The sequence below is a fragment of the Astyanax mexicanus genome, chromosome 1 (genome assembly GCF_023375975.1).
Source record: "Astyanax mexicanus isolate ESR-SI-001 chromosome 1, AstMex3_surface, whole genome shotgun sequence".
Classification (NCBI taxonomy): Eukaryota; Metazoa; Chordata; class Actinopteri; order Characiformes; family Acestrorhamphidae; genus Astyanax; species Astyanax mexicanus.
Genome location: NC_064408.1, coordinates 78,515,843 through 78,530,154, shown reverse-complemented (window position 1 = coordinate 78,530,154; position 14,312 = coordinate 78,515,843). Strand labels below are relative to the sequence as shown.

The 14,312-nt window shown below is 38.8% G+C and overlaps 1 protein-coding gene and 1 long non-coding RNA gene across 2 annotated transcripts in view; one reads left to right on the top strand and one right to left on the bottom strand.

Annotated features, from left to right (window-relative positions):
- The window catches only part of rgs6 (regulator of G protein signaling 6), a 142,608-nt gene that overhangs the window by 98,159 nt on the left and 30,137 nt on the right, over positions 1 to 14,312 (top strand). The gene's annotated exons all lie outside the window — the stretch shown is intronic.
- Positions 4,655 to 14,312, bottom strand: part of LOC111189610 (uncharacterized) — a 29,798-nt gene continuing 20,140 nt past the window's right edge. The window contains exon 3 of the long non-coding RNA XR_007440764.1: positions 4,655 to 5,073. This is a non-coding gene — a long non-coding RNA (uncharacterized LOC111189610). The remainder of the gene's footprint in view (positions 5,074 to 14,312) is intronic.

Below are 14,312 nucleotides of genomic sequence, written 5' to 3'. Positions count from 1 at the left end.
CTGCCGTGCAAGAAAGAAGCCCTTGCTCCAGAAAAGGCACCTTAAGACTCGGCTGAAGTTTGCTGCTGATCACATGGACAAAGATAAAACCTTCTGGAGGAAAGTTCTCTGGTCAGACGAAACAAAAATTGAGCTGTTTGGCCACAACACCCAGCAATATGTTTGGAGGAGAAAAGGTGAGGCCTTTAATCCCAGGAACACCATGCCTACTGTCAAGCATGGTGGTGGTAGTATTATGCTCTGGGGATGTTTTGCTGCCAGTGGAACTGGTTCTTTGCAGAAAGTAAATGGGATAATGAAGAAGGAGGATTACCTCCAAATTCTGCAGGAAAACTTAAAACCATCAGCCCGAAGGTTGGGTCTTGGGCGCAGTTGGGTGTTCCAACAAGACAATGACCCAAAACACACATCAAAAGTGGTAAAGGAATGGCTAAACCAGGCTAGAATTAAGGTTTTAGAATGGCCTTCCCAAAGTCCTGACTTAAACCCCATTGAGAACATGTGGACAGTGCTAAAGAAACGGGTTCATGCAAGAAAACCCTCACATTTAGCTGAACTGCACCAATTCTGTCAAGAAGAGTGGTCAAACATTCGACCTGAAGCTTGCCAGGAGCTTGTGGATGGCTACCAAAAGCGCCTAGTTGCCGTGAAAATGGCCAAGGGACATGTAACCAAATACTAATGTTGCTGTATGTATATTTTTGACCCAGCAGATTTGGTGACATTTTCAGCAGCCCCATAATAAATTTATGAAAGAACCAAATTTTATGACTGTTTTTTGTGACAAACATGTATGTGTTCCGATCACTCTATCACAGAAAAATAAGAGTTGTAGAACTTATTGAAAACTCAAGACAGCCATAACATTATGTTTTTTTACAAGTGTATGTAAACTTTTGACCACAACTGTATATGTATATGTATATAAATAGTTGCTGTCCAATGAAAAACACTTATCTCCAAAACAGCAACTTTACAGGAGAGAGTAAAAACCTTGTAAACTTTCAATGGAAGTCAATGTAAAAAGAGTTTATTTCAGGTCATTTTGTAGAGTTTCTATTGGTCTGTTCATCAAGAAATTTTGAAACAGTTTAAGGGACAGTTTGTCTGTTCAAATTATGCAGTAAACTAAAAATCGACAAAAATGGAGAGTTTTTGAAGTGTTTTTCATAGGACAGCAACGAAATACACTATATTCCCAAAAGTATCCACTTGCCTGCATTGCATTTGGTGATGTGAGGCTTGGATGGAGCTGCTGGGCATTGGAAACCCTTAACATTAAGATCTCTACACTCTACTGTTCTTAAGCTAATCTAAAGACAACATGAAGTGTGGAGGTTGGTAGTGATTGACTCTGCAGAAAGTTGGCTCGCTTTGTGCCTCAGCATCCGCTCTGACCTCGCTCAGTTATTTTACGCTGTTTATTAGATAATAATCTCTTCTTATTATATGGCACATGATTGTGGTGTTCTCAGTCACTTTAACTGTTTTTCACGACTGGACATCTTAACACAGTACCACACTGGAGCTCCTGAGAGCCACCCGTTCTTTTATTAATGTTTGTAAAAGCAGTCTACGTGACTAGATTTTTGGTTTTGTGTATCTGTGGACATGGAAGTGCTTGAAACAACTGTATTCAGTGATTTGGATGGGTGGGTAAATACTTCTGTACTCTATATATATTAGTTATTCTGTATATTGGTGTTGCACATGCCTGCGTGCGTGGTGTAAAATCTGTCGCTATTTAAAGTGTTAGTTTGTATTATTTTGTTTCTAAACTGCAGAGACTGCAGAGACATTTCTGAGTGGAGAAGGTATAAAAAACTGCCACCAAGGCTGCTGCAAGTTTCAGTTCTCGCAAGATTAGTGGCGACAGCAGGAACAACCCTGGAACAACAAATGGATGCAAGAAGAAAAAAAAAAAACACTATACTATGATGATACATGCTCATACACACTATGTACTTATGTATAATATTACACATACTCCTTATGACTGCAGATAACACCATTGATCACAACAAAATAGTATTAAAATAAAAATACTACATAATAATATATAATGTAATAAATAATATAATATTAATTGCTACATACTACTGTTTATTATGATACTATGATACTAAACCTCGTTTGGGCTGGTGAGATGGGTCGAAACAGGCGTCGGAAAAATTCCCTTATTTTTAAATCCAAAACTTGACAGATATGTCTGAAAGGAGACCACATCACACCTGCCCCATTTAAAATGATTCTTCCGCACGTTCGCTGCAATTACCCATTCTCACCAGAGAGGGCCCTAAATCCCAAAACGTATATTAGCCTTAAATGGCGCAGGTGCAAGGCATGAAAATAGACTGTTGGCGTGGTGTAAGATAGCAATAACCCCCCTAGACTTTTACATTTAGACCCAACCATTTACACTGATCTTATTAGGAGTTACAGTGCATCCATCCAGAACAGAACAAATTTCCATATGATCCGTCTAAAAGCTACATGTGATAAAAACAGCGAGTTCAATTTTAACACAGAGGGGTTGTATTTTTGGTACAGAGGAAGAGAGTGAGTAATGGAGTGAGAGAGGGAGGTCGGAAACTCTACCTGTCTGTGAGCTGAGAGCTCTCTGAGAGTATCCTACACTCTACACTAGGCTTTGAAATCTGCAGGCCTTGAAGTCTCAGGTGGAGAGTTAGTGTTGGGACAGCTGCTTCTGACATGTACATTAGTCGAGGTGTTCTTTGATGAGGATTGAGTTCAGTCGAGCTCATCCCTCACCTGCAGTCTGACTCATTTTATATCCCAGCTGCAGTGCCAGGTGGCTGTGAAAAGAGCCCACAGAGGAGGCTTGGACCCCACTCACAGAAAACCAGCATTCTGCTGCAGGCCATTTTGTTTAAAGTGTATATATATTTTTCACATTTGACTTAATTTCCCTGAGGACATTTCAAAACATTTATGGTTTAGGTGCTAAAACCAAATTCAGTATTCAGGGATCTAACAATACGAAAAACATTTGTACTAAAGTATTAAATGGAAAATACATGTTATATAGTCAGGTATATATGAAGGTTAACACAGTATATGTTGATCAATGAATCTAATATGAAAGCAAATTTCACAAGATTCATTTATAAGCCTTAAGTTGCAATGTCTTACAATGATTACAATAATGATTTTGAAATCATGGCGTGGGAAATCGTGGCGTGGGCTCCGAGTGGTCCAGAGAACTAAGATGCTATGATCGGGAGATCTCAGGTTGGAATCCCGGTCATGTAGCTTGCCATCAGCTGTCGGAACCCTGAGAGAGCACAATTGGCCTTGTTTCAATTGAGGGTTGTGATTGGTGAAATGATTATAGAGACTATATATAGTGACTTTAGTCATGGCATGATTGTTGGTGTGAGGTATGCTAAATCCTACATCTCTCAAATGGTTTAGATAGTGCTTAGCTTTTAATTAGCAAAAGTTTCATCTAGAAGCCTTAAGCTGCAAGCTATGAGAAAGTATTGTTTGGATTTGCATGTTATTCTGGGAATTGCAGCATTTTTTGTTCTTTATCACTCACTGTTTTCTCTTGCAATGATATTCTGGCCTTTATCAAGTGTTTTTTTTTTTTTAACTTAAGTAATTTCAGTTGGGTTTCTGAGTGGTCCAGAGGACTAACGCACTATGATCGGGAGAGCGCAGGTTCGAATCCCGGTCATGTAGCTTGCCATCAGCTGTCGGAACCCTGAGAGAGCACAAATGGCCTTGTTTCAATTAAGGGTTGTGATGAGTGAAATGAGTATTGTGACTATAGTGACTTTAGTCATGGCATGTTTCTTGGCGAGAGATGTGCTAACTCCTACATCTCTAAAATGGTTCAGATGGTGCTTAGCATTTCATGTGCAAAGTTTCATCTAGAAACCTAAAGCTGCAAGCTATGAGCAAGTAGTGTTTGGATTTGCATGTTGTTCTGGGAATTGCAGTGTTTTTTGTTCTTTATCACTCTGGCCTTTTCAAGTGTTTTTTTTTTTTTAACTCAAGATATCGCGGTGGGGGCTCCGAGTGGTCCAGGGGACTAAGGCACTATGATCGGGAGATCGCAGGTTCGAATCCCAGTCATGTAGCTTCCCATCATTTGTCGGAGCCCTGCGAGAATACAATTTGCCTTGCTCTCTCTGGGTGGGTAGATGGCACTCTCTCCCCTCATCACTCTAAAGGGTGATGTTGATCAGCACAATCAGCGTCTGTGAGCTGAACCGAGTCGCTGCGTTTTCCTCCGAGCGCACTGTGATGCTACTCAGCAGTGCTGCATCAGCAGTAGTTTAAAAAAGATGCGGTGATAGGCATCACATGTATCGGAGGAGGCATGTGCTAGTCTTCACCCTCCATGTTTTGAGGCATCACTAGTGTATAATATAAGGTAGTGTAAACTAAGAGGATATATGTAAATGCATTATTTTTGTAACATCAAACACAACACAAAAATGCATAATTGGCTACAATGGGCTAGTTCATTTGCAAAAATAGATAAAGGTTTATCCATAGAATAGCACATATCTGCTTTAGAAAATGTACTTTTTGTCTTAGGTTTAACAGTGTGTACATGCTATATTAAACAAACAAGCATGATGTGGACCCTAACACTAGATATTAGACACTACATGTGAAAACCTTGTGGTTTAGATATAATTTAATGTGATTTAATACAGTGGTTTATGTTTCTGGCTGAGTGCAGTTAATGCAGTGTATTAAATTGCTTATGACTCAACATCGCATGTTGAGGCCAAAATAAAGATGTTTTTCAGTGAACACATATTAAAACCTATTCTTGTGTTTCCTTGTATTGGTTTGCTCTGTATGGAAGGGATACAGAACATAACAAACAGTAATTATCATTTTGTTTCAGGAGTACAGCTTGTTTTTCCTCCTGCATTACTGGCTCATTGTTTGTCGGCTGTGGTGATGCTGTTGTCTGATGGAGAAATGCAGGTCACGTCGGTGTATGATTGGGGAGGTGAACTTGAGAGTCGTTCATCAGTGACCGGCTGGGGAAAATCAACAGCATCAACAGCATCGATTGGGCCATGGCTCCTGCAGGACAACAAAAGCCACAAGACAATGAATGGCATGAGGTTATAAAAACGAAGGGGCCTGTTTATTAGATACACTCCACTTATTGTTCAAACTGTACATTGCTCTACACTATATGGCACATGATTGTGGTGTTTCTAATATTAGTTATTTTTCAATTGAGGGTTGTGATTGGTAAAATGAGTATAGTAACTATAGTGACTTTAGTCATGGCATGATTGTTGGTGTAAGATGTGCTTACTCCTACATCTCTCAAATGGTTCAGATAGTGCTTAGCTTTGTATGTGCAACTGTTTCAGGATTTTACAGGTAATTAGACAAAAAAAGCAAATTCTCTGTTTTTATATTATCTGTATGTGATATTCTTGATGAATTTTGGGTTGCTTTTTTAAGAATTGGCCAGGGACTACAGATAAAAATAAGCCTTTACAGCTAACTCTGTCTCATTTACTGTAATTCTTCTGTTGCATAATGAGCACAGATCCTGTCAAATAAACAAATAAATAAAAAAGAACGTTCAGTGGTCAGCAATGCTGTGGATCTAGGGAACAAGGGACAATGGTGATGCTTTTGCACACAGGCTAATCACATCCAATTTTAATATTTGTGCCATGTCACCTCAGAATGCACTATCTGTCAGATTTCAGGTGCTTTCAGGTTCTCTTTTGTATCCCTACAGAGTTACAACGGGTGAAATCCTTATTCTCTCTTACTAACTCTTAAGGTTTTGACATTTGCCATTGAACAATAAATAAATAACACTGCTTCATTACCAGGCTACAAACGGTGATCCATAGGAGACCCTACCAGGCTGCTGTACTAGCAGCGGAGCTCTAAAGTTCAGCAACCAATCGCTGGTTAACTAGTTAACTTTAGGACATTATACGTCTTCAGAAAGGGGGCAGGTGGTTCAGCAAATAAATGCTTTTCGTATCCTTAATTCTTCTGTGATGGGAAGCTGAAATGTACTTTTATTAGCTTGTATTTTATTTTATTTTTCTATTTCACCTTAAATGCTGCAGCCTCTGCCATCTGTTGCACCATTTAAGGTGGAAGGGAAAGTTAGCTAGCTAGCTACTGAGACAAACGATTACTAGCGATTTTTTAAAAAGATTGTTAGGAAGAAAAATGGCCATAAAACATGGAAACTACCATTAAACTAGGGTAATATAGTGACTATTGTAAAAAAAGGAAAATACCATATTTTTTGCAATATAAGGTGCATTTTAAATCTTTTAATTTTCTTTCTTTAGTTCAATTCAATTCAATTTATTTATATAGCGCTTTTTACAACAAAGGTTGTCACAAAGCCGCTTTACAGGTAAAACAGGTCCACGCCTCTTATGAGCAGCACCACAGAGATGCCAATTTTATGGTGACACAGTGGCAAGGAAAAACTCCCTTTAAGAGGAAGAAACCTTGAAAGAAACCAAGACTCAGTCCGAGGAACCCATCCTACTCGGGTTGACCTGCTCAGTACAAACAAACAACAAACAAATAACAGAACAAAACAGTACAGAGAATTAATGTGAACTATGGCTAATATAACAGGTACTAATTTATGAATATAAGAATGTGATGGGCACAAATTATAGAGCTATGGCTAATACAGAAACAGATACTGAGTGTGTTAATGGTAATCAGTGCAGGGCTGCAGAGCCGGAGAACAACACAGCGGGCAGTGGAGAGCCAGGCTGGGAACATCAGGAACAGGGCATCTCCATACATGTAAAAGAGATAGTTAGAGAAAACAGAAAGGAAAGAAAGAGAAACAGAAAGCAGGAGTTAGAAGGGTTGTGTAATAATTCTGATGAGTAGAAGGACAGGGCTGATTCCTGAAAGCTGGAACCACAGACGGACACTTCCAGGAAGACCGGCCGGGCATCTCAGCACATGAGAAAGATAGAGAGAGAGAACAGAGAGGGGAGGGAAGAAAAAGGGGTTAGAATGGTTTTATAAAACTCTGCTGGAGTGGGATGGGCACTGGTAGCAGCAGCTCGGGACATGTGGAGAGAAAGAGAAAGCAGATGATTAGGACAGGGTTTATATATGCTGGATAAGCTGTAAGAGGAAGAAAATTGTAATGAGACATTACTCAAAAGCTTGAGCAAATAGAAATGTTTTGAGTCTAGATTTAAAGATTGGGAGTGTGTCTGAGTCCCGTATATTAATAGGGAGGCTATTCCAAAGTTGGGGAGCTTTATAAAAGAACGCTCTTCCTCCTGCATAGTTTCCTAATACGCGGGACTAATAACAGGCCAGTTAGTTAGTTTCCTCAACATAAAAAATCCAATTCCTGCCAGGTGTTAGATATGTTATAGCGTGTGAAACATTAGGATCTCCAATATCCTTTGAAGGACATACGTGAAAGGCACAGCTTATCTGAACATTGTTTCAGACCAAGTTTAACCCTGTTCATGCCTTTATGAATTGAATGGACACTCCCTGAGGATATTACTCCAAGTCACAGGGCATCATAAGGCATGGGCTGCCAAGAAGTAGTTCCAGGAATCTGACACTAAGTTTCCACTGCACAATTCCTGGATTTTGACCCTGTCAACAATCATTAGGGTGAAGAGGAAATGACTGTTCACAGCAAGCATTTTTTGTGCATGCAGAAAAGCAGCCCTGCACACACTGACATGGTTTTAAGTGGCTGTTGGTTGTACATATAAAAAATGTGCTGGTATGACACATGATCTACACAGTACACAGTGCATTCTGCACAAATGTATATTCTGGCAAGGCCAGAATATATATTATTAGCCATTGAGGGTTTTGGGGCTTAATAGGGCCTTTCCAGGGTGTGGTGATGAATTTATGTATCTTATGTTTAGGCAAGTGCATCCTTAATGAGTAAATCTCATACCTTTTTTTTGGCTTCTGGCACTATCTATTTGCAAACTGGGCATGTCTCCCCCACCCCCTACCCACCATCACTATTCAGTCTTTCACTTCCAGCCACCTTACCCTATCTGGTTACTTGTAATTTACTGTATATTATATTGTTTGCCTGACCTTAGTGTTGAAGGCTGTAAGAGCTAGTCACAACTTACTCTGCTTCTGAGAGTGGCTGTTGGCTGAATATTACAGTGACCACCAAAACAATAATACAGGTTTATGCCATTATTATTTGTGAAAATGGTAATTGTTTCAATGTTATACATCTATTTCGGTTTAATTTGATGAACAAGTACTACTTTTTTATGGTCAATACACATATGCATTTTTTCAGAATGCAAATCCATACCCATGTGTCTTAGCTGTACTGGAGAATCACTTATTGTCTTAGAAATTATTGCAATAAACAATATTATTATCATTTTAAGACCATTTAAATGTTACTAACATAATGTCAGTCCTGCTGCTGTCAACCTTCCTGCTCCTAACTCTGACTGTCACTTTGGACCTCAATTCCTAGCCTGCACTCTCATCAAAACTCTGCGTTCCTGCTCTTCCAGCTACTGATCACATACACCTGTTAACCTATGTTTATATACCCCTCTCTGCCGAGTATTGCATCTAGTTTTCTAGCTCTCATACAGCACATTTTCTTGTTTTGTCTACCGTCGGAGATCTGTTTTGTATTTAACTTTTTACTTCCCCTTTGCCTTGCCTATTATGTTGATTGCCTAGTTACCTACCTTTTTGTTTACTTTTACTTCACCTTAGCCTGCTCTCTGATTTCTTTCATGACCCTGGACTTCCTGACCATTTTTTAGTATGTTGTTTGTTTATGCTGCACTTTTGTTATCGACCTTGTCTGTCCCTCACTACTCCTTTTTTGCTGTACCCCTTTAATAAATACTGTGATTTGTAGCTGCATTTGTGTGTTGTGTTTCTGGCCCGCATGACATATGATGGTGATTGAATAGAATAACAAAGCAATTATAGATAAATTTAAAGACAAAAACAAAATTTTAATCAATCATAGTTTGGAAAATGTATCCAATCCATATCCAATATGCAATCCACACTGTGTGTATGGTGGTACAGTTATTGAAATATTGGCTAAAATACTGTTTACTGTTCAGATAAACAAAATAGACAATATCACAATTTAAAAAATAATTGAGGTAATGCTGATTTATTGTACGATAAGTCAATATTTGATAATGTAATTATTGTGACAGATCTGTATATGACTGCACTCACTCTCTGCAGTGACCAGCCTCCTTTTTATGCTGTTTTGACTTTGCTCTTCAGAGACGACTTGGCCTGATGGGCCTCTACAGTGACACGCTTTCATTTCAGAGATTCATTTTCAGAATCACTCAGCAGTGATGAGTGAGTGTTCTCACTGTTACTTTTTGTCCCTCTGCATTCCTTACAAATGACCTTGGCACTTAACCCTCGCTTAAGCAGAGCTGGAAAGCTCTCTTCACTTCTTTCCTCCTCTTGGTAAGTGGCAGTTTCAGGCCATTGTGACGTGTTGTAATCAAGTTTGCGAGGGTGGGCTTGATTGAGAAGGAGCTCTTTAGGGTGTATTTGCTGTCTAACCACCCACATCTGCTGCTGTCTCTTCTTCAAAGTCCTTTGAGGCAGAGAAAGAGAACTCATCATGCTCTCATCACCGTAACGCTCAAATTTGTACCAATAATTGGTTGTTTTATAATGTAACGGAAAACACACACTTGCAGTGATATAAAACCTGTTTGTCCTGCATCTTTCATGTTTCATGCATAAATAAGAATAATTGTGTAAGCATTCTTCAGAGGGACTGTATGAACGCTCATTTAAGTACGGATGAAGGACAATACTGTCAGTCTGAAACACATTGTTGAAGTGCCGAATGCAGAGGTCGTGATTTACAGCTAGGCTTAAGATGACAGTGAATGTCAGAGCTGTCTGAGGAGCCGCTTTTCATGTCACATTTTCTAGCATCCGATGAATGTTTCTTAACTTTCAGAGAAGAAAAGTCAAACATTTGATTGACCTGAAATAGTCCTCAACAAAGTCCTCAGTCAGCATCTGTCCTGCTGATCAAATCCAATCCTAAACAACTGCACATACTGACTGTTTTTTATCGGTTGTATTAACCTCATATCGATCGAACATATCATAAAGCATAAAGAGGCATTTGTTTTGTGAGACACTTTTTAATGTTTTTAAAATGTTAATTACACCAAATGCAAATTTCCAGTACAATGAAGAAAAAAAGAGTAAAGTTTACTTAAAAAAGGTTTCGCAACATTCTGCATTTGCTTTTTTTAAGTAAATTTAATTTCAGGTAAAATTTAAGTAACTTCAACTCGGTTTCAAGGAATAAGTAAATAAGTGAAATTAACTTCAGTCAAGCTCTTTAAGTAAACTTTATGTAATTTATCTGTGCTGAATCAATCCTTTCTTTTAGTAACCTTTACTTAATGTCTGCATACAATATTACCTAATTACAATTACTTTATTTATACAATATTACTCAAATAATGTATGATACATAACATATTATAATATATACATTATACACACAGAAGGCATGTAATACATTCTTTTTAGTATACTATTACATGCCATCCATGTGTTGAGACAGTGAGACTTGGTCTGTTTACAAAATAAATCTTTGAGATTATGTAATATTTAAAGGTGTGTTTTATAATAATATTAATATTGTATGCAAAAATTAAGTAAAGGTGACTAAAAGAAAGAATTGATTCAGCAAAAATAAATTAAGTAAAGTTTACTAAAAGAAAGGATTCACTGAAGTTCAGTTCACTTATTTAACAAATGTGTAACAATTAGGTCTTGAAACCGAGTTTAAGTTACTTCAATTTATCTGTAATACAATTTACTTAAAAAAAGCAAATGCAGAAAGTTGCGAAACTTTTTAAAGTAAATTTTATGCATAATTTTTTTCAGTGTAAAAGCTTTCACAATTCAATATTCCAGGCCTTTTTTTGAAAAGGTTCTTAGTGTTAAGATCTTCTTAACTACTATAGAGGGAGAGTGCTCATCTGTTTAAGAATTGAGAAAGATGCTAAGAGGCTTACACAAAACCCAGCCCAGGACCATTAGCGACAAGTAGATAGTCGATGTAGTCGATGTGCTGGAAACAATAATCCTCAGTGCCATTTATTTCCTAGTTAGTGATTTCTGTACTTTTAGTATAGATACCTGTATTTTTTTGTTTCATTTCCATAATCATTAATGATAAACTTCTCCCTTGTTGATTTTTTTTTAATAGAGCAATACTGACACAGTTCAGTGTTTCCTGTAGGATTTATTTTACCAGCAGCAGACTAACCTCTGTAGCCCCTCTTGCATAAAGTCACTGTTTTTGAGCTGCAGGATATGAGCTGTACAGGGCTAGGATAGTAGTGTTATCTCAGGTGAATTTTATTTAACAAAAGACTTAGTTTCACTTTCCCTGTGTAAATTTTACATCACTTGTGATCAACTGTGGCTTTTTGTGGTCTCAGTGTGATATAATGTCCAAATGCTGTGCGACATGATCATACAGTGTATCTCAATTGATGCGTTCATTGTTTTAAATTGAAAAAATTGCAGTGACAAACTTCCATTATGACATAAATGTAGCAGAATAACTGTAGTTTTAAGATTTTTGGTTTTGCTTGAAGGGATTCCCTGACTTTACCTGAGGTATCCCAGGTAATTTACACCAGACAGCAAGTTGCAATCAACCCATTTTTTCAGGCTGAATGTGGCTGCCCAACGTACATTTTGTTGCTGTCCAATGAAAAACAAATCTCTGCAGTTTTGTAAATGTTTAGTTTGCTACAGAATTTGAACTTACAAACTGTCCCTTACACTGTGTCAAATTGTCTTGACGAATGGACAATAGAAATGCTTCAAAATGACCTAAAAAATGAACTATTTTTACATTAACCTGCATTGAAATTTAAGGGGGTTTGATCTCTCTCCTGTAAAGTTGTTGCTACTTATTGTTCATTGGACTGCAATGATATCCAAATTCCCTTCTTACAATGGAACCCTTGTAATGCCACTGCTCACAAAGCAGTTTTCCACAAATTCAGGTGCAAAACAAAAGCCTTTGTTTAGAGCATGGAGAAGAAACATTGAGCTTAAAAGTGGAACTTTTTTGTCCTATTTGTCCTTTTTACTGTTCTTCAGCTTCAATCTGCACTCAGCAATTTTCTCCTTTTTTAAGCACAGCCACAGAATGCTTCTATACTAATCATCACGTCTGGGGAGAGGTCAACAGATTCCTTGTTCACAAATTACAGACCGTCTTCGCCAAGGTTCTTCGCAAGTGACAAAAGTGCTAATTGCTTTAGTTAACATTTGGCCTGGTGTTCTTTGAGTGAGGCCTTCAGATAAGCTGATGGAGACAGACCTACCACTGGGCTGTGGCCTATCGGGAGTGGTGGAAGTGTTCTGTGGAATGGCGCCAGTGAAATGGCTCTATCTGAAAGGAGTGGTACGCTGCTGATAACACTGCTGTAGAGTGACTCACTGGCACAAGGCAGAGTGGAGTGCTGCTCTTAAGAAGATGTAAAACGACTCAGGGACGTGTTCATTAAAAGTCATTCATCTCCACCAGGTGGAAAGTAGGATACGTAACCCACCGGCAATGATGCACAGTTGTTGGTGCACAAAAGGATATTAGTGCCAAGAGTTATCGTTTTAGAAAAGACCCCCTACAAGGCTCTCATTCACGCTCCTCTATCCCCTCGTTCCTTCCAATTACAGTTCTCCAAATCATACTCCTTCCTGCCTCCTCTGGCTATAATCAACAATTTGTATGCTTGTGCTTCCAGAAGTCGCAGCAGCTTCGCCAACTGAGATTGTTTGTAGTCGCTAAAGGCGTGAAGACGGCAGACAGCATCAAACAACATGTGTCGCTTCCCCTCTCCCCTGGTCCCTCCTTAGTGGGCTAAGCTGAGGCTTTGAGATAGGAGATGCCATTCATGTTGCACTATCTCTGTCCATCCCCGGTGGCGTTGTGTGCATTTTATCACTATTGATTTGGATGTTAAGCTGTCGGCAGCCGGCTCTGTTTTCCCCTGCAGTCGCCGCGAGGCCGGGACCAGGGCATGTAATCAGGCGCTGGATGAAGAGGAACACAGCTTTCTTCAACAGAGCTTGGGGGTGGCAGACACGCTCATCGACCGGTTTGGAGTAGTACGTGTTGTAGTGTTTTCTCCACCGGGCTAGAGAGCAATAACAGGACCTGGAGTGCTTTCATGGCTGGTGAGGCGAAATATATACATTACTGTTCAAAGGTCTCAGGCAGTAACTACAAGTGTTTCAAGGCGACAAAGACAAATGCAATATTGGAGTGACTCAATATTTCAACCTGCCATCTTTAATGACGAGTCCTGCTTTTGTTTAGATGGAGATTCATGACCAATGAATCCATATGTGGAGGCACTGTAGTCAACGTCAAGATCAACAGTGTGTTGTCACACATCACATGACCAGAAGAATGCCTGGTTTCATGGTGTGAGATGCCAGATCACTACTTCTGTATGTGTGGCTAAATAATTATGACCATGGGTTTATTAACAGGGTTTCTGGCAGCGCTTTATATTTAGGGAGGCCACCTTGACTACTTAACCCTGGTGGTTAAATATGTCACTGCACCTCACCACACACTGTAAAGCACACCCCTCCACCTTTCAGCCTGACTAACTGATTTTCTACAAAAAAAAAACAAAGTTGAATTTTGCCTTATTTTCCTTAACTTTGATAAGTTCTGTTTTTATTTACTGGTAAATAGAATCTGTAAAGTACACACAAACCTTGAATTCATTTAAAAGTCTTACTAGATAGTTTTGCTGCCCTCTTGTTGTATCCTCTCAGTTCAGTTCAGTTCACCATATGTTCAGTTAGCAAACAGAAGAAATTTTAGCTTTTAGTCTTTTTTAGTGTTGTTCATCAGATTTTTTTGTGTTGCTTCCCCAGGTTTTGTCTTTCTAGAGTCTTACTGACAAACAAAAACATAATAAGCCTCTTCAAAAGAGACTCAAAAACATTTCACCACATTGTGATTTTTATTAATTTATTTGTATTTATTCAAATGTCATTCCAATATATTTCTGAACAAATAACAATTTCTACCCAGGTACACAGATTTGCATATCATTGTCTCAGATGCGGTAAAGTGCAGTACGTTCAATAGAGTTTAGGAATAAATCTACACTGATCTGGTCTGGAAATAAGGTGTTTAGGTAAATATTTGGCGAATTTCTATCTTGGTGGCGGGAAATTCAGCTGGGCCACTGACCGATTATAACCCTGACAACAGTCAGCAGTTAGTC